This window comes from Electrophorus electricus, chromosome 20 (genome assembly GCF_013358815.1).
Source record: "Electrophorus electricus isolate fEleEle1 chromosome 20, fEleEle1.pri, whole genome shotgun sequence".
Lineage (NCBI taxonomy): Eukaryota > Metazoa > Chordata > Actinopteri > Gymnotiformes > Gymnotidae > Electrophorus > Electrophorus electricus.
In genome coordinates, this window is record NC_049554.1 from 11,295,838 (window position 1) to 11,317,595 (window position 21,758).

Genomic DNA, 21,758 nt, shown 5'->3' on the forward strand with positions numbered 1-21,758 from the left:
TCATTGGATAATTACTGCATGGGTGATTATGTTTCAGCTGGCAACAAGTTATTTAACCCTAACTAAAGCAAGTGAGTAGCTTCTCATTTGTTAAACAACCATGTCGAAAGGCACATCCTGTGGCCATGGAAAAGATGTTAATCTGTTTCAGAAGGGTCAAATTATTGGCATGCATCAAGGATATTGCTGAAATTACTAAAATTGGGTTAAGAACTGTCCAATGCATTATTAAAAAGTGGAAGGACAGTGGGAAAACATCATCTTCAAGGAAGGAATGTAGTCGGAAAAAAATCTTGAATGATCATGATTGGCGATCACTTAAACGTGTGGTGAAATCAAATCGTAGAAAAACAACAGTAGAACTCAGGGATATGTTTAATAGTGAAAGTAAGAGCATTTCCACATGCACAATGCGAAGGGAACTCAAGGAATTGGGACTAAACAGCTGTGTAGCCTTAAGAAAACCATTTGTCAGTGAGGTTAACCGGCAAAAACGGCTTCAATTTGCTAGGGAGCATAAAGATTGAACTCTGGAGCAATGGAAGAAGGTCATGTGGTCTGATGAGTCCAGATTTACCCTGTTCCAGAGTGATGGGCACATCAGGGTAAGAAGAGAGGCAGCTGAAGTGATGCACCCATCATGCCTAGTGCCTACCGTACAAGTGTGTGGGGGCAGTGCTATGGTCTGGGGTTGCTGCAGTTGGTCAGGTCTAGGTTCAGCAAAGTTATGTGCCCAAAGAATGAGGTCAGATGACTACCTGAATATACCGAATGACCAGGTTATTCCATCAATGGATTTTTTCTTCCCTGATGGCATGAGTATATTTCAAGATGATAATGCCAGGATTCAGCGGGCTCAAACTGTGAAAGAGTGATTCAGGGAGCATGAGACATCATTTTCACACATGGATTGGCCACCACAGAGTCCAGACCTGAACCCCATTGAGAATCTTTGAGATGTGCTGGAGAAGACTTTGCGCAGTGGTCCAAATCTCCCATCATCAATACAAGACCTTGGAGAAAAATGAATGCAACTCTGGACAGAAATAACTCTTGTTACATTGCAGAAGTTTGTGGAAACGATGCCACAGCGAATGTGTGCCGTAATCAAAGCTAAAGGTGGTCCAACGAAATAGTAGAGAGTGATCTTTTTTTTGGACAGGCAGTGTATTTAGGCATGCTGTGCTGTCACTCTTTCTGATCACTGCCCACCAGGGGGCACTGTGAGAATACTTTTGATGACGAGACCTCCTATTTATATTTGCACAGAACCAATTTGGAGGGGACAAAAATACATTTGAGGTCTCTGAGAGTGGTCAAGCCCATTCACAAAAAGTTACAGTTCCTCTCTATCATGTCAGTGCTTTGTTTGCTTTAGGTTTTTTGTTTGTTTATTTTTTGTTGTTGCTGTTTTTGCCTGTGATATATTTTCATTTAAAGTGCTCCCATTGAAATCCACTTGGCAGGTGCTGTGTCACATTTGACTTGATCATAATGATGGGAATCTCTCACAGAAATATATCGTTCTGTTGTCACCTGTGTTACTTAGAGCTGTTTATCTATGCACTGGGTTTTTCTCAATAATATTTGTCTTTTTTCCTTTTTTCTTGAGCAAGAGCTTTTATAACTGACCATTCTAATTAAGAATTATGAATAGGAAAAGCCCTGGTTCAGTGCTCACACTTTGTCACCTGGATATTGAAGAGGATTCGGTAATCAAGCTATTAATAACAAAAATCTTTCTTTGATTCTGTATGCTCCCTTGATGGTCCTTACTAATGTCAAATGCTAATTATTCAAAGTTGCAAAATTATTTGTATTCTGTGAAAAGTTGTGACTTGATTGCTGCATGATATATCATTACTGCAGGTGTTTCACGATTCACAATGCTCAATTCTCAGCATCACATGCTATTGCACAGTCTGACCAAGGATAAACAGATTGCTGGAAGCTGAATGCCATCTTCAGTGCTTTGCTTTGACAATCGACTCAGGGGATCGAAACCGCCAGTTGACTCCAAACCCTTGCCCTTTAGAAAGGGTACTGCTCAGGTCTTTAGGGAGAAGCTGTATATTCATGAAGCCAACAGGATTGTTCAAGCTTGGGGCACCTTGAAGAAACGTGCTCACAAGAGCAGGTGTTTGAGCAGATACATTATGCTTGCTTGGTGGAGAAAGTAAGACTATGAGCAGAGCAGTTTCAGAAGGATAGCGACGGGATTTTGGATAATCAAAAGTTTAAAAACATTAATATGTGATGTTTTAATCATTAAAACCATGCAAATATGAAGTTCAGAACCCTCGTGTCAAAACTTTTCAAATGTTTAAGAACAAGATAAGCCATGCCTGCTCGAAGTTCCATGGTGTTAGCAGGATGAGTCCCTGTACATGCATCTTGTGAGTGTGACAGCCCTAGTGCCACAGGGCATGGAGCCGGACGCACTGACTCCTTCGACTTTGACAGACGTTTATTAACACACGACAAGTGTGGCACTCACACATAACATTAAAGATGAACACAAATACACACTTAACTTATATAAACATTGAAGGTGGCTGCACAAACAAACGTTACTACTACATAGACAATGACCAACAAAGGAGCACACACTGACAGGGGTTTAAATACAGACAAACACTTAACACTAAACCCCTTGCAGGTGTGTGCTATCCCAGGGGGGCGTGGTTACGAATTAGACAATTGTGAATCCCCCTGCACACGGCTGGTCGTACCACATGACTCGTGGGGGGAGGAGCATTCCGTGACAGTGAGGAGGTATGACCAATAGGATAACACACAACTTCAGAATCAAGTTGAGGCGTTTCTTGACCTTCCTTGCTGGCTAGGTATATTTCCGTCTCCTGAAATCTTGAGGTCGGTGCCAGGTGGCTGTAATCCCATATACCGGTTTAATAAAGCAAGTCCCCTTGCACACTACAGATAGGAACTCCATGCCTTCAGAGGATCCCCAGAAAGGTTTCATCTCATGCTCCCCAGCTAAGACCATATTCGTAGGCAATATACTTGTTACTTCAAATTCTAGTTTAGATTGACTCAATTTAATTTTGAAGGAAATTTACACCTTAAACAGTATTAATATTCTCGCCTTGTGTCTTTAGACATTTTCTGGGTTTGTTAGAATTATCACTAAACTGGCCTGTTATTTGTAACATCCTAAGGAGGCTAGCCTTATGCACACATCCTTCTTCATTTCTCTCAACCTTATCACTCCCTCTGAGGTGGCATTTTGTGCTGTCATAAGGTTAATAGTAACACATACACCAGCATGAAGCTGGACTGCGCCTGATAGCTGAGAGCTATTGGTGCTTTCATGGCATGAAAACGGGAGGGTTTGCTATGCCACATATTGCACAGATGTGTTAGCCATGCCTGTAGCCTCGTTCTGTGCTAATATGTAGGCCACTGCAAGGCAAACGTGAAACATCCCATGAGTTTTGGAGGAGATAAAACAGCATGAAGGTACTCTATACTCAAGGTTCCTTATAATGAATATCAGGGAACTTAGGCAGATTCTACATTCCTTTCGTTCCCTGGTGTGTGCCATATGACTGAACAATGCTATTCATCACGGTGGTCTGTGAGTAGAGAATATGCAAATAGATAGCATATTATGGCAGTGTACATGCAAAGCAGTGTACTAGTTACATTTAAACATATCAAAAGTATATTTAAATATATCTAAGCACAATTGTCCTGCACAGTCAAAATGAAATTTGACCAACTGAGCAAATCCACAAGCTTTTACTGAAGTTAGCTCTTTTGAACTGCCAATGCATTAATGGCCATAAAACAGACCTGATGCAGGCGCTATTCACTGACCGGTCACTAACCAATAAAACTTCTCACCTTATCTGCGTCATGTGCTTCACCTGACTGCAGGCCAGGAGGGTGTCGCAGTGCTTTAGAGTTTCAATATATAGTGTCTACGAGCAGACTGTAGTGACAGGAGAGTTAGTCTCCACTGTAATAAAATGCAGAAATTTATTTAAAAGGCTCTGCTCACCCGTTTCTATGACCTGTGGATTTCTCTCGTCCTGCTACTGCAGCCTACCATCCTTCCACCCTCGGCTCTCGCCTACTCCTGGTTGGGTCATCAATTTGTTGTGGAGAGATTTCTGACTGCTTGATTTTTAAGACATGTGAAGAACACAACAAATATTTAAAAAAAGAAAAAACTTTATTACAAAGAATCCATTCTCTGTAACAAGGAGTAGTTCAGTCTTGAGAGGAAAGGTTATAATAGTATATGTTCATTTTAAATACCCAAAAGGTTTTGAAGAGGGGCAGCCTTCTTGCTATGTCTGATTAGCTTGCTAGAATTCTCTATTGCTCAACGTTTCTCCACTTTGGCTGCCAGCTGGTTGGCTAGATGATGTAGCTACAGCAGATAAGACTCACATATCAGGTCAGACTAACCTAGGTGATGTCTATGCTTTTCCTTGTCAGCATTGAAGCCTACAGCTCTTAAATATGTACTGTGAGTTTGATATGAGCTGGATCTATTAGTAAGCTTCACAGACTCTTTCTTGCATCTTGGAATGTGTTTACCTAATTTCTCCCTGATAGCTATGGGCACAGTTCAGCACACTCCTGGCGATGGCGTTCCCTCTCAAATCACAATATGAAATATAGAAATACATTGTAATACCATATAAGTTTGTTATATGCAAGTACAAACAATGTACATGTACATTTCTAATGGCTCCTTCATATATATGGTGATTCTGTATTTTAAAATGAATATTTATATAGTTTAAAATTTGTATATGCCAAAGTATGTGTCAAGTTAGAAGTGTGCAAAAGGGTAATTATGTGAAAAATATGTTACTGGACCAAACAGCCTGTAACAGTAGTCAAACTTGGAGTGAAGTACAAAACGTTTCCAGAGAAATCAGACATTTCAGACATTTCAGAGGTCCTTCATCACATCTTGGGGAATATACTGGCCAGGTACTTTACATTCTTAGGGACTTAATGTGATTTCTTGAATGAAGGGTTTTGGAACATGTCCTTTCCTAAGTAGTCAAATATGTTTACCTTATCTCTCCCTGATAGTAGCCCTACTACCTTACTACCACCTCATCACCTCCATACAGAAATGGCAGTGATAGTGATAGTAAGGCCCCGGTTAAAACCAGGGCTCACACAGCCATCAGTGCTGGGATGTTTCCAGACAGTGACTTGCTTCATGGACTAGTGGGTTGCCCTTGGAGACGACTAGACAGTGATGGAGAATGTGGGAACAGTTTCAATTATAACTTTGGACAACTGCACCAGGATGGAGTGTGCTGCTGTGATCGTCACAATGGAGTTCGTGTTTACGTTCCGGGGGACTGTGTTAATGGTGGTCCCAGTGAATGTGAAGACTCAACTGTCTGACAGCCAGGTCATTGATTTCAGGGGGCCAGAGATGTCAGCAATGTCCTATATCATTTATTGTTCTAGTGCAGGGATTTCCAACAGCAGCCCAGGGAGCCCTGCACTTTCCACTTCTCTCATCTCTCATACACCTGATCCAACTCCTGAAGGTCTTAGTAATTACCTGATGAGGGCCCAGCACTGGCACTTCAAAATCCCTGCTCCAGAGGTGCTGAGTTCCAGATTCTAGGGTGCCAAGATGTGCAGTGACTCCCTTCCCTTCTGTACAGTGTCTTGTATAATTAGGCCCACAAGAGTGTTATCATCTGGAAGCTTCATGTTGTCTGAAGGGTTCCTGGGAGTGTAGTCATTGGTGTACAGGAAAGAAAACACATAGACTTGGTGAGGTGGTCTGACAGGCATACTGTTTTCTGTTTGTCAGGGTGCTGTGGATTTCCGTTTTCAGATAGACAAGACATAGATATGGTAAATCTTTACATAGAAGTCCACAAACAGGATCCTGCCATAAGTGTCTCTAGAGGAAAAATGCTGAATTCAGGACATGTGATAGAAATGGACACATTTTCTGTGTATATCCACTTCAGCTCACAAAGGACTTGATAGATAGTGGATGAAATGGATGTGTTGAAACAAAGAAAATGCAAATCTCTTCAATGCTGTGCATAAGTGAGATGCTTCTGGTTTTAGGGACAAGATTTTATAGGATAAAGTGACAGCCCACTGTTTGCTGTGTTAGACAGTGTAGCAGCATGCAGTGACAGACCAGAGATAGGTGCAGAATGTGTATGCTGATGGTCTCAGTGAAACTTCCATCGGTGGTAACTGTAGTTAGTAGGCCTCTTGTCAGTACTGCAAATAATAGTAACAACAACAACAACAATAATAATAATAATAATAACTGTAGCTTGGTGAATATACATAGATATAGATAAATAAATCATTGAATTTAGTAGTTCCTTTAATAGTTCTGAGTATTTTATATAATTTATTTATATAAATGGGTCGCATGTTGTATTTGGATATGGGTAAAGCAATACAGTAAATACTGTATGGTGAAATTTAAAGTACTGTGAGTGGTGTATCCTGAGTTGGTTCTGAGTGGCACAGAGAGAGAGATGAAGACGGAGGAAGAAGAGAGAGTCTTCGCAAAAGCTAAAAGTAAAATAGTTAAGCAACCAAAGTGTCTTAGATCAAGATATTTGATACATACTGCTTAAGTGTTTCGGTGAGAGTGTTTAGTACTTCGTACAGCGAGTCAGTACTAGAGCAGCGTTTGAGAGATCTTGCATTATTCGACAGAGGGGTGTTGGCTGGCTAGCCAACTCGGCCAGTTGATCAATTAGTCAAAGCTAATGTCAGACGGGTATCATTTACAAAGAAGCTAACGCAGCTGGAATCCGAGTACGTGTAAAGATTGGAGGTGTAAGTCAGGTATGAAGGGACTGGAGTCAGCTGAGATGCGCCATCGTGTTTGCTGTGCTAGGAGATGTGTTACTTCACGGAATGGGCTGAGAGCAAGGGACGGTAAACTGCACACACAAATACCTGACCTTTCATTTAGATATTATTTCTTTGAATTTGCTCACAGAGCGAAGGGGCCAGTGTTTTTGTTTGTTTGTTTGTTTGTTTCATTCTTGGTATAGTAAACCCATAAATTGGATGAGGTAAGAGCAATGTCTTTAAAATTGGGAAGCCTATTATATAACAGTTCGTGAATTGTTACAAAACCAACGCCCATCCAAGATAGAGGAGCCCTGGGGAATTTAATAATAATAATAACATCAACAACAATAATAATAATTTGGCACAGGAGTTGGAAATAAATATAAAAATATAAGATATAATGTAAACAATAATAAACATTGAATCAGTTGGATTGACATATAGTCAAGTAGAAGTTGGAGTCAAAGTAAAAGTAATGGGGACATTAAGATAGGACTCTAATGGACCATCACCTCTGAGACCCAAGCACATATCCCACTGGTACTGCTTTGACAGGCAACACTGTTTTAATGGGCCAGGGGCTGAGACTGGCTGCCAAATGCCTTGGGCCTGGCTGTCTTTCTTCATGGCATTACAGCTCCGAGATGCTATGTGATTCATCCATCAAACTGTGAGATAGGAATAGATAGATGCCCGGGCTGCTGGAATGCCAGTCACAGGAACCATTTCAACCAAGGTGTGCCTACCCAGCAAGGCGGGGGAAAAGTGGTTGGAAGTTTTGCATCACTGACAGATACACGTACATGGTCGCTTAAACAAGACAGTCCTAAAAATACCAGACCATGACCTTATAGTGACAGGAATCATTTCGCATGTTGTCGACCCAGGCCCAATCAAATGCTCAGTCATTATTATTGTCACCAAGCTTATGCTGGAGATGCCACTGAGAAAAAAGCGACTAAGATCCGTGTCCAAAAACAATCTGGCATAATGAGCTCACAATTTATGGTTGTATAGAGGCAGAGGAAAGTAGTATGTTGCGGATGGGGTTTCATGCTTGGCGTACACCTGTGCTCATCTTGAAGAGTGGTCTGGTTTCTCACCAGGAAGTCTTCAGAATGCATAGAAATGTGACTTAAACTGCTGCAAAGATGAAAGAACGGCAAGCACTCCCTTTCTCTGATCATTCTGCATTACGGTATATCGCCTGGTGTTTCCATGACATCTTTTGCCCCCTTCTGTTTCAGCTAAGCTACATTTAAAAATCACATGCTGCTTAAGGGGACCTGGTGGATATCAGCATGTGACATTCTGAAATGCTTCACTATGAGAGAAATTATCCTAGATTAAAAAGCCATTATGACCACCTGAAGCTAAAATCTGTATGATCCTTTTGACGATAAGACATAAATCATTAATATTATGCCTAATTCTTTGATATGTTAAAGCCATTAAAGCTAATTTGCCTCATTAGGCCCTAAAATAAACCTTCAAGGTGTCCTTACTCTGCTAAAAACATGGCAAAATGTGCATTTAGCTAACCTCTGTATCTTCTTTGGAATTGATTAATGATGTGTGATAACTGAACTGATAGGGCAGTATATTAACAATACTGAGGTGGTTGGTTTGATTGCCAAGGAGGACACACTGTGCGATACTGATAAATATATTCAAGTCGCTCTGGATTAGAGTGTCTGCCAAATGCTGAAGATATAAATGAATGACAGTATGATCACAACTGTCCCTTTGCTAGTGCTTGGAGAATCATACACAGAGATTATCTGTTGGCAGGGTACAGATCCATTGTCTTAATTCCTGCTAGAGATGCTCAGACATTTACAAAAAGATTTACTTAGCAAGTTCTCTCAGACCACCAGCTCCAAATTGTAGTAATCATTAACACCTTTTGAGAACTTATAAACAGACAAACAGACAATTAAATGAATGACACCAACCCTCCATTGATGAAGTATATTGTTAAGATAAGTCCCTTATGGACTGCGCCACTGATAAGCAGTGGCGGAAGCTGATATGAAAAGCAGTAATCATGGTGGCACAAGAACATGTACTAAGCATTAAATTAATCAAAGCAAGGTCATATCATATTTGACGAGACCCAAGGTGCAGCCTGTGCAAAGGACCTCCAGTCCAGTACCTAGTAGCAGGGTCAAGATGCAGGCAGGAGCAGCTTACACTGAGAGGCCCAAGCAAATAGGAGGGATGGTTGTGGAGGAACACCTGTGAGGAACGTAGGTTGGATAGGTCAAAATAAACACAGAGTGGAGTAAACACAGTGTAGTGGGAAAGAACAATGCTAAGATAAGTTGACAGATCTGGACGAATAAACAAATATTTGTGAAACAATGAGATTTATTGCTAATAGATATGACCTTGGTAGTGCTGATAGATCTGAAGAGACATCAACAGCTGGAGGAAAGAATATAAGAATCTGGAGAAGTACTAGAGATTGAAAAAGGAAAGAAAAATTTGAAAGTTAAAGCTAAAGGTGTTTCAATGATGACTGGAGCTCCAGTGAATATATATTATTTTAACCTTGTTCAAGAAATACACACTCTTGGTGAAGTTTTAGTACTCATGGGCAAGGAGTATGCGTTCATTCAGCATAAGCCATCTCCAAAGAAGGCGCTTCAGACATACATTTTTAAAGGTCTTAACATGGGTATTGTCACCCTTCATTAGTCATCAGAGACAAAAAAGACCAAAAAAGATTGGTCACTAAAAGAGACATACAATTCTCTATTTACATTTCTGCACAGTTACAAATAGGTGGTTGCTGCTTTCTTCAGGGGCTATCAATCCTTGTGTTATCTCTGTTCTGGTGCAGTGAAGGTCAGGCAGACCATACCAAGATGTACCTTCATTTTGCTAGAGCTGGAACAGAGGACCTCTCTCTCTCACACACACACACAGCCAGAGCATGAACTTTCAATAATAATCAATGTAGATATGAACACAAACACATGAGTGAAAGTCAAATATGAATGGAAATGTAAAATGGTCAATACCACACAGCTCTTGGCATTGTAATCCTAGAAAAAAGATTTTTTTTCTTTTGCTATTACCAGGTTTGTGCTCCTGTAAAATATATCATCATGGAAAGTTTTAATAATGGTTTAGAAAAGTTTTAATGATTGAAGTATTAAGGATAAATTGCAAGCATGCCCCAGATCAGAATGCCCCCCTTTCGAACAATTATCATAATTTTTCAGATATGCATACTTTATTAGGTCCTGAATAATACCTAGCATCTATGCAAAATATCTGCTATCCCCATTGTTCTTAATATTATGCATGCACATGTAGGGGGTTTTCCTTTACACTACACAAATCATCCTATTACACTATACTCGGCTTCCAGCATGGAGCTGCATTTACTTAGAAGATTGCAGTTTTTAAATGGGGACTAATTGCTGCTTTCATGAACATATTGGTGTCTGTGTTCAACCAGGGATTCAATATGAATTCATGAGTGGTTATATAAATTCATCCCAACAAATTTATGAGTGGTTATATGAATTCATCCCATGTGAATTCATGAGTGGCTATATGAATTAATCCCAACTAATTTGTGAGTGGCAGTATGAACTCATCCCCGGTAATTCATAAGTAGCAATATGAAATCATCTAAGATAATTCATAAGTGTCATTTATTTCAGTGAAAAGAAATGATTAACTGTCTTGGATGTCTTGCTAATCACCCCAGAACTGCTACTACATAGTTTTTATTCCTTCAGCACGAATGCAGGGATCTGGGCAGGTCCCTTGCAGTTTGTTTTCTTTTAGACTGGATATTTTTTAAAAAGGACCTCAGCCGAATTCATGCAGTCCATATTTGTCTTCATAACTTTCAAGAAAAATCTTCAGCATCAAAAGACAAAAGAGAATTCCTCAAAACATTGACCTTCAGCATCAAGGTTTGCATATGCAGTAGCCTTGATATACAAAATACAAAAGCCCTAGACTGACCAGAGAACTATTCACAGCAAAGCCATATTTTGGAGTACTACTGAGAAGACAGCTGTTAATGGAGATGTGCTTGCATATATGTGTGCAAACTGGTTTTACCTGAGGAGGAATTTTACCATTGGTTTTGGCTAGACAAGTGAAAACTGGTGAGCAAGACAGCACAGGAGCTGTAATGGGTCTAAGGGCTCAACTTGGCATAGACGACATTATCTGCTGCCTGTAGAAAAAAAGGGTCTTAAGGAAGACAGATTGCCCTCGGCAGCAAGCATCCGCTGGGTCACTTATTCTCTTTCTCAGCAGGGCGAGAGTGAGCAGGTAGCGCACGGCCTGTCACCTCACTGGCGGGGAAAGGCCTGACTCGTAACACGACCCATTCTTGCTGTGGGGGTCTGTAAAGGAGCTGTGAGATTGTCTGGTACTGCTCTCTTGTGTCCACTTTGCTGTGAATAAAAGTGTTCTCCACTGAGATATGCCACATTGGATTAGCATCACAATGGGACCATAATTAGATAGCAAAAAGTATGAAGTTGCATAACAAGTTTGCACCATTAAAAATGAACTTTTGCAATTTCAACTTTTTTCAGTGATATGTGTAAATGTTAAAGTTGGGCGCATACGTAAATGCACTGTCTGTATAACTAAACTAGTAGCTGGAGAAAGCTAAAAGCTAAATTTCTCCTGAAATTCTTTTAAAGTGCTAAAAAGCTGTTAGCATTGTTCATTAACTTATAGGAAAGTACTTCCATGCGAAAGACTGATCGTTCACTTACATGATATGGGGAGAGGTAAGGGATAATTTTATTTGAAATCTTTGGGTACTTCAGACAGTTAGTATTTCATTTTCCAGTGACAATCTGAAGAACATTGAAAATCTGACAACATTGTTGGGACTGCATGACTCACAACAGGGCTTTCATTTTAAATTTCAAAAAGCAGGCCTATTTTAAATTCAAACACTCAAAAACTTTTTAGTTTTTATATAATGTTAATGTGCAGGTTCTAGACAGGTTATGGTGGAAAATAACTAAATTTATCATGACAACTGACATATAAATCTGGTTATGGATTCTACATGCAATACCCCTTTATGTCCAAATTTGTGAAACTCTTGAGGGAGAAAGTGATGTCAATATCTATATTATGATGAATATTTTATAATGTGTAAAATAATGCCTCCATTAATGTTACTTGGAAGGTATGTCGAGTGGAAATCGAAGTGAGCCTTCAGCAACTTTGTGTCCAAGTTGCGATCGGCTCACACACACCTGTCTCTCTGTGCTCAAGTCGTGATCGCCTCACACACAAACCTGTCTCTCTGTGCTCAAGTTTTGATCGGCTCACACTGTCTTTCTGTGCCCAAGTTTCAATCAGATCACATTCAGTTCAAGCACCAGTGTTGTTACATTGCATTATTACCTGGTATTAGTATATTGTTAATAAAATGCATTATTGCACTGTGTTATTACATGGTTATTATCTAGTTGAAGGCATACCTAGCACAGGTTTCCACGGTCATATCTTATAACCAGCCCGATTAAAGAGGTGGTCACACATTGTAGCGTTGTTTGCAAGATGGCAAGTGTGTGTGAAAATGCTGTCTCAAGACTTATGGGAATTCTTAAGCAAGGACAAGTAACAATAACTGGAATTTGCTATTGCAATATTTTTGTTTCCTCATATCACAATGGTAATTTTTTTTACATTTACATTTAAATTTACAGCATTTAACAGACACTTGTGTCCAGGGAAACTTATTTTTCTTGTCTCCATAGATGTAATTGTTATGCTAGTACATTAGTCCAGAGTCTAAGAATACCATTCTGCTAGTGCTCACTCAGAAAAAACAAGGCAAATATGCAGACGTAATAGGAAGAACTTGTATTTTATAAGTAAATACATATATATGTAAATGGTAAGAGCAGAAAAGTTCATTCCACCTGGGTTCAGAAAAGTCTTCTTTCTATTTTTCTTTTTAATTGCTGAAACCTTCCAGCACAACGTGAGCCCAGACAGGTGACTACAGGACAATGGCCATCTACTGCACACAGGGTGCATAAATAGCTAGTTATGCCATGAACCTAAAGTTAATGCAGCTTCACCTTCTGGGTTATGAAGCGCTGTAAATGTAATAAGGTGATGTACCAGAAAGCAAGAATATACAAGACACTTTTTTTTTTTTTGTGAACTTTACAACGCGTTACAGAAAGCTCAGAATACGTTGTGGGGCATTACATTTTATTTACATTTATGGCATTTTGCAGACACTCTTATGAAGACTGACTGACTTATAAAAGTGCTTTGTCATCTACTCAGAGAATGCAATGCACAACATCAAATGCCACAGTGACATAATTAGACATGAGGCAGAAAATACAGAGTTATGTTTTTGAAAAACAGAGGAGGCTACTTGGAAGTTAGGTCTAATGATTAATAGCACATATTAATAATTAAAACATTATGTGTCTTTCCATACATGGCCTGCATTAAAGCATTTAACACAATGATTGTAAAGTTTTAGAGTCTATATTTCATGAGTGGTCGGTCAGGAAAAGCTGTTTTCCAAACTTTCACACCAGGGGCATAACTAGACTCAATTTAGTGGGGCATGTGCTCCATGAAACTGTTTCCATGCTCCACGATAATCAAATGGGTAAAAAATCAACACAAAAGCCTTAATCCTTTGTTTTAACATAGATTGTTGAGAACTGTGTCACACAAACATTGATCCGGCATCTTGTCAAATGCTTGAGCAGTTTCAGTCAGAGCCAGTTTCTGCCAGTTTCTGCAGCAGTAGAAATTGACCTACACTAGTATTTAAAAGCAGATCAACCACACAGAAGACAAGTTAATACATATGTTTTAAGGCTAGCCACTTACAACCACTTAACCTACCAAAAATACATATTAGACCAGTAAAGCAAAGGTGTTGATTTTGTTCTGGTGCTTCTTTTCCTTTTCTGTTTAACTCTTACTGTTTGTTCCTGTTCTGCTTCTGTTTCTCAGTTCTTCTCACTCCTGTTCCCTATTCATTTCCTGACTGCACTCATGAGAAAAGGTTTGTGTAACCTTTAACATTTCAATTTAATATTATTACATGTACACGTGAAATATTTCCTTTGAGACATAAAACTGCAAGTGAATGATGCTCGCTATAAAACGCAAGCTTGCAAAACGAGCAGTTTACATTTTAGTCTTAGGTGTATGCATCATTATTATCATTATCTTGTCTTCTGTGTGGCTTACTTGCGTTTAAATACTTATGTAGGACAATTTTGTATTGTTAGCTCCTTATAGTGCACAAAGAAACTGGCTTTGACTGAAAGCATTAGCCACTCAAGTGTTTAGAAAGCTGCTGGACATGTAGAAGAACCTGTCGTGAATTTGTATGGTGCTGATGTTTGTCATGTAGTTCTGCTCAACAATGCAACTGACTTTTTACCCATATGATTGTAGTAGGGCATGGAGACATTTTGCTGGGGCATGTGTCCCATTAAGTTTGGTCTAGTGATCACTCTGGTTGATGGCTGTTAGATTTTGCTAAATTTTAAGTCAATATAACTGATAATTGAATACAATTATTTAGGTATTTAGTTGCCCTTTTGTCCATTTGGAAACCTGAAAAAAAAATTAGGTTTTAGATTGTTTATTGTGCCCTTGGATGAGCTAGCAGCATCACTTTGTTTGGATCCTAAGCATGTTACCTTGCTACTGGATCAAAATATGGCTTATTTGGTCAGTAACAAACACATAATGAGAAACCGTTTTCCAAATGGGGTTCGCGATCATGTAACACTATGGGTTCTTCACTTTGATACAAAGATTTCCAGTCATGCGTACCACCACTCAGAATTACTGTTGTGACCTAGAGGATCAAGAATAAAACCTGTCTGTCTCTCACATCAGAGTTGCCATACATACAGGGGTCACATGGAGTTCAAACATCATTTGAATCCCGAAGGGCACCTCACTGTCTTTGTGTTCCATGCTTCACCTGCTTCGGTTCTGAAAAGAAAACACGCTGACACACTTGCAACCTTGTAAGTTAAATAGAGCATGGCAGACACTCATGAACAACTGTTCAAGTATGAGTATGGCTGACCTTGCCAACGTCGGTTCAGACGTCCCCAGCAGGGTACACCCACCACTGGAATTTGCTCGTGCTAAGTGTCCAGTTCCCAGCCGCTCATCCAGGGGGGCAGTGCTGTGTGATGGGCCCAAGATTCTACAGACCACGTCCATCTGTTTCTGAACCCCAGCAGCTTGGAACACAGCGGCCAGGGGGAACACTCCCAGCCATGATGTGAATTCTGAAACAGTCCTTCAAGTGCTGTGCCCAGTAGTAGAGAGCAGAAGTAGAAAGCAGGTTCTCTGATAAAATCGAGTGATCTGGGAAAATTTGAAACCATTGCAAAATATTTCATATGCAAACATAAGACCGCACACATTGACTTAGGCCTAATTAAACAAGTAATTAAAAATGCTTTGTTAAACTACAGGAAACAGTTAATCTAAACCAGAGAATTCAGGTCTTGAGGCCCCAATGCCCTGCACAAATTCAAGGTTTCCCCTTTTTCCCCCGCGCCTGATCAAACCCATGAAGGGCATGGTAATTAGCTAATAGCTTGGGCATGTGATCTGACATAGAAGAAACAGAACACTGTGCAGAGCAATGGCCTGCAGGCCTTGAGTATGGATATCTTTTACCAGTGCTCTCATTTGACAGAATTTTAGACACTACATTAAAAAAAAAAAATTTGTTTTTAGTGCATGAATTATTTCAAAATACTAAAACTCAGAATTGATCATGGCAAATTAATAGCTGTTAGAGAATATATTTAAAGGCAAAAAAAGATTTTAAAACATTTGCTGTTTGCTGTTTGCATATACATTCAAGTATTCAAATGCCACTTGCATAAGTGTTGTGAAAGCTCTAAATGAACATAGGTTAAAAATAAGAATAAAAAACCCAATTACATTAACAAGGACATTTCCCCCTTACAGTTGTCCTAAAATAACAGGCACATTTTACAGACAGGTCCAACAGACAGGGGTGTGTTATTCAGCCTGTTAAGATGATTGGCAGCCTAAATAGGATTGCAGTTATAAATAAACTAAAACAAATGCTTAAATTATGGAAAGAGTACAAAACAATGTGGGCACTGTTGGCTGTTTTATCAGAAAGTCGATACTACATCAAACCACCACACACTGACTAGAAAATGTCGTCCTAAAAATACTGCGTGTACAAGAAAGACATTTGTGATGGAAGCCATGAAGGGGCCACTAACAGAGGTTAGCAGCTCAGAGCAGAGTAAAGGTGCATATGTCAGGCATTTGAAGAGCCATGCATAGGGCTGACCAGGGACTGAACTAACTTTTATTGCAGCAGGTTTTGTGTGTAGCATGTGTGTCTTGTGTGTCTTGGAATCTCGGATGCAGACCTATTTTTCAAATCCAAGCAGAAGTCTGGGGCTTCTTTCCAGAAATGCTGTTTGTGTTTCAGAGACTTTGATTCCTGCATTCTACTGACATTTAATGCAGGCTCTGGAAATCAGATGTTATACTTCAGCTTCAAAGGCTGTCAGATGACAGTTGTCAGTGCGCATGGCTACATATAGTTGAATTTGATCAAAGAAGCTTCCCCCATCTGCAAAAGAGCGATATTCGAGTGTATTCATTTTGAAGGTATTTACACAGGTAAATTCATGCAGCATGTGATATAGAAAATGTGAAAATTTGACTAAAACCTGGAAGAAAATTTTCGACCTTGAGAGAAGACTATGTGTAGAACTGAAAATTAGGAATTCTGGGAGAATGGGGGAGGTTGGCAAGCTTGAGCCACCATATTTTTTTTCCTGGAGCCTCCCTCTACTTCAGATGTCAGCTAACCACTGACTGTTTACATGGAACAAAGCAGCAATATCACCAGCTGTTGCTCACATTAGCTAAGCAAACCAATGCTAGTTTAAAGTCACAAGATAATTAATTAGAGCTCAAACAAATCATCTTTCTTGAAAGAACTGGCATATATCTGACTCTGACCTTTTCTTCCTCCATAAAAAAAAAGCTTGAGTCATGGTCTATAAGTTAGTTTGCGACGTAAAGTGTACACTCTAAGACTTTGAAAGAAGCAAGCTGAATCTATCTAATTAAAAGTCAAAAAATACATCACATCCTTTCACAACTGAGCATGTGAAACAGTTATGTCTGGAATTGGTGGATGCTGGAAGAACTTTTGCTTTTTTAGCAATTACAGATCCGGGGGCAGCTGCAGAACGGATTGTGCATGAATATTATTGACAGATGCTGGAATGTGAGGGGAATTTCACCAAACAAACCATGTCAGCTAGTTGGCATGCACATGGTTGCATGCTTCCAGCGCATAAATCAGAGTTTACAGCACCATACCTCACCTAACATAAAAGTTAACATTTTAAAGGTGTTTGTTTCATGATATATTATTAAATATTATTCGCTATGTTGTTACCATACATCTATGGTATTTAGCAGACACCCTCATCCAAAGCGACTTACAAAAGGAGTTATAGGAGAGAAAAGTGGGAAACAAGGCAGCTGTGAAGAGGAGAGTTAGAACAGTTTGCGGGAGCAGCTGCTACAGTTGATCCATCGGTTTGGCATATTTGCATGTTCATACATGTGGGAGTTATGAACAGGAACTCCAGCATGGTATAGAAGATAATGTCAGGAAGAGAAGCTTTGACATTACATCGTCTGAGAACAAAAATGTGGGAGCCCCCCCCAAAAAAAAAAACTGTGTCATAATGCACTGTGCTATGTGACGTCACATTAATGCAACTCATTTGTAAAAATGCAGTGGCATTATGAGCCCGTATTATCTTGAAAAGAACATAAAGCTGCAGAAAAAAATAAAACATTGCCGTTCCTTCAGATTCCTCCACTTTACTCTCAATTCTGAAGGAAGGACAGTAAGCTTAAAACATGCCAACCTGGTCTTCTTTACAGAAGGACAGATGGGAACTCCTCTCCTGGTCAGTGAAGATCCTTAAAAAGCAAAATGCCATCATTTGCACAGTGAGAGTTTAAACTCTCTAATGAGAGTTTAAATCAGAACCTGGGAAACCCTCCTGGTTCCTACTGAACAGTTCCTTTAGAAACGTGTGACAGGGTAGGTGTCACGGTACGGCCCCTACCCCCAAATGTCTACCAGTGTGTTTTGTGTGTGTGTGTGTGTGTGTGTGTGTGTGTGTGTGTTCGTCTGTGTGGCTACGGCCCCATGTGTTTCACACTGGCTCCTCGTTGTGTTGTTAATGTGAGCGTATATAAGTCCTTCGTGTAAACGTTAGTATTGTCAGTGTTTGATCCCTTGATGGCTGTAGAGCTACGTTGTCTTTTGTGTCAATAAATAAACGTCATTGTGTGTATTACAGCTCCTTTTCGTATCCTGCTAAGCCTCCCCGCGTCACAGTAGGGGCTTGAGGGCTTGGATCAATCCTTCCTTGCTGTGGCTTTCTGACTATAATCTCTATAGGAGCCATTTATCTATATTTACAGTATTCTCCACAGTAGAGATCAGTGCGCTGTAAAAACAAAGCGATCAATATTTATATGACTCATATTTCTTTAGCTGTCTATGTTTAGCAGCATTGTTAGCAGTCTGAGAGGTATTACATTTGTCCACTGTTTACACACCCAGTCTCCCCAGAGAAAAGATGACTATCCACAAGGCTTAAAAATGTTGTCTGTGACACTATCCAATTTACTTTAGCTGTCTGTATTCACCACCCAACCGTGATCTTCTTGATTTCTTCATAGAATTAATTAACTTATTTTCTCCTGTTTTTGTAAGGTGATGATAAACTCACATTTTTATTTTAATTAAAGCCATAATCAGTAAAAATAAGATCAGTAGTTTGAAAAGGGGGAACTGATTTTTTTTACACAATAAAGAATCATCTCCTGAAATATATAGAGGATTTCTTTTAAAATGACCCAATCCTGTTAACATATACATATATATTAACATATCAAAACAGAGACAGTTAAGTAACATAAGACTGGAAAATCAAAAGAATATACTGCCTTTTACATTACAGAACAGTGTTCTGAAGCATTAACCTGATGACCAAGGCATAATGTCCTAGTTAGCAAATATAAACACAATTATGTGGGTGTTATCTTGTTTAGTTTAGTGCAAGGACCTGAGATGCAGTCTTGAGCAAAATGTCTAAAGCAGGGAAATCATTTGCAATTACTGCCCATTATAATTTTGTGGTTTGAGTGATTTTTCAGACTTGGAGACCCTCACATAATATGACTTTTTATATCCATTTAGAAAATTACTCCATCAAAAACATTTTAAAACTTTTCAAAGGAAGTGCAATGAAAACAAATCCTCAAAAGGAAACAGGTCTGTATTAAGGGTCCTAAAAACAACTGCAATGAAGGTGACGAAATAATTCGAATTACATCTGTAATTTGCTGAACTCAGGGTCCTCTGTTTATTCTCATAAGGGAACCTTTAATTTGCATTTATAAGTTGGTTAACAAATCTTTACTTTAAAAAGACAAGAGAGACAAAAGACAAGAGAAATTCACTGAGTGTCTAAAGGCCACGATAAGTGTTGTTAAACACTGAATGAATGCATTTAATTAGTCACACCAAGGTTTGAACAGTGTGAAGAGATCAGGGCCGAGGATCAATGCAGTGTTTTATTCATGTATTTTCTACAAGATGGCCACTGCAGATTGGTTCTTGTATAGTCACTCACCTGATTTCACTCACTTACCAGATTGCATTTGCCCAAACAGCATCACTAAAACACTTTTAAAAAAGCCCTTAAGCAAAGTTGGTCGCTTGAACTATAAGATCTTTGCCCTCTGTATAAAAAGACTCTTAGCAGCCACTGATACCAGATAATTGTGCTAATTTTGTCCTGTTTAGCATATTCACTAATGACAAGACTCTTTTTTTTCCAATGGCTGTGCTATCCCCATGTGATATTGTCACATTTATATCTGGGTTCAGGAAGATTTGTTGGAACATCTAGTCTTATGGCAAAAATCTTTAATAAAGATTTAATAAATTTTAATAAAGTCGCTTGTTTGTATTTAGCAGACTTGATTGCTTTATCTGTCCTGCCTTTTGAATGGCAGTTTAAGGCAGTTCATTACTATGGCTCAAGCAGGTTGTAACGCAAGGTGGCCAGAGTGCCGCAGGGCATGGGGCAGGGAGCACAGACTCCAGCGACTGGAACGTACATTTATTGACTTAAACACGAAATGATAACAGCACTCACAAGCATTACAAACGTTAATACGAACATGAAACGGTTGACATTAAACAAACACGAACACAGTTAACAATAACGAAAACATGAAACATTAACATGTCACATCCACAATGACCAATACTCTGCACACTTCGACACCAGTTTAAGTACAAACAAACAAACAAACAAGGTGCAGGTGTGGCCACAAACAGATCCTCCTAATACACATGGCTGGCCCAACCACATGATTCGCGGGAGGCAAGCGTTTCATGACAGAACCCCCTCACAAGGGGCGTGGCTCCCTATGCGTCCGTCCAATGAACACGAACCTCCGGGCGCCGTGTACATGTAAATACAAACACACAGCGTGGCAGTGCCCGGCGGGCCAGCTGCTGCCAGCAAGGGAGACCTTGCGGCAAGAGTGAGAAAAGCAGCTTCCGTGCCTCTCTCAGGGTAGTCCAGTACGCTCCAAAAGATGTTGGGCCTGTACAAACAAAAGGCACAAATACAAACACACAATAGCGCCCACACAAAGACATAAGGCGCTGTGACGTGGCGCCTGCCATCCCCTTGACGTGTCCGTGGCCTCAACGGACATGCGGGGGTGCACGTCCGCCCCGGTTCCAGATGTGCTATCTCCCCTAACGTTCCTCCTCTCTCCCGCCGCTCTAGGAGCATCCCAGAGGCGATTTGCCTCCGAGGCTTTGGGCAGACCCTTCCAGTCTCGCTGGTGAGTCTGCTGAGGGGAAGAGACTCAGGAGATCCCACTGGCTCCACCCGACCATCCTCTTTCTGGTCGTCATGGTGCCCCTCGGTCCTCCTTGGCCCAGGCTGAACAGCCTCAGACCCCCCCCCAAGGAATTCCTCGGGGTGTTCACCTCCGGAGAAGACACGGATCGCGATCGTGGTGCTCTCCCCAGTATTCTGGGATCCCAGCGGAAGTCCGTTCTTTGCCCAGGGAGTAGGTGTCCTGTGGTGGTTGGTCATTCTGTAACGCGAGGTGGCCCGAGTGCCTCCAGTGATTGGGAGGTACATTTATTGACATATAAACACAGAACGATAACGGCACTCACAACCATTACAAACGTTAATGTGAACATGAAACGGTTGACATTAAACAAACACGAACACAGTTTACAATAACGAAAACGTAACATTACCAGGAAACATTAACACGTTACATCAACAATGACCAACGCTCTGCACACTTCGACACAGGTTTAAGTACATACAAACAAACAAAGTGCAGGTGTGGCCACAAACAGATCCTCCCACTACACGTGGCTGGCCCAACCATGTGACTCGCGGGAGGCAAGCGTTCTGTGACACAGGTACTTTGCCACAAAGATGCAACAATTTCAACCATGTTGACACTGGTCATTTGTCACACATTGACACAGGTCATTTCTCCACTAATTTAGACCACCATATTAATATCTCAACTCTAATGTATGTTTATCAAAGTAATGTGATAGCCCCAGTGCCGCAGGGCAAGGAGCAGGATGCACAGACTCCCTTGATGTAGACAAACATTTATTGACACACGATATGAACGAGAAACACAATGAAACTCACGTAAAACAAGCAGGGTGACCACAAGCAACATCTAACATAGACACGACTACATTCACAACTAGAGCTAATGACCAACAACGTACTACTCTTATACACGGGTTT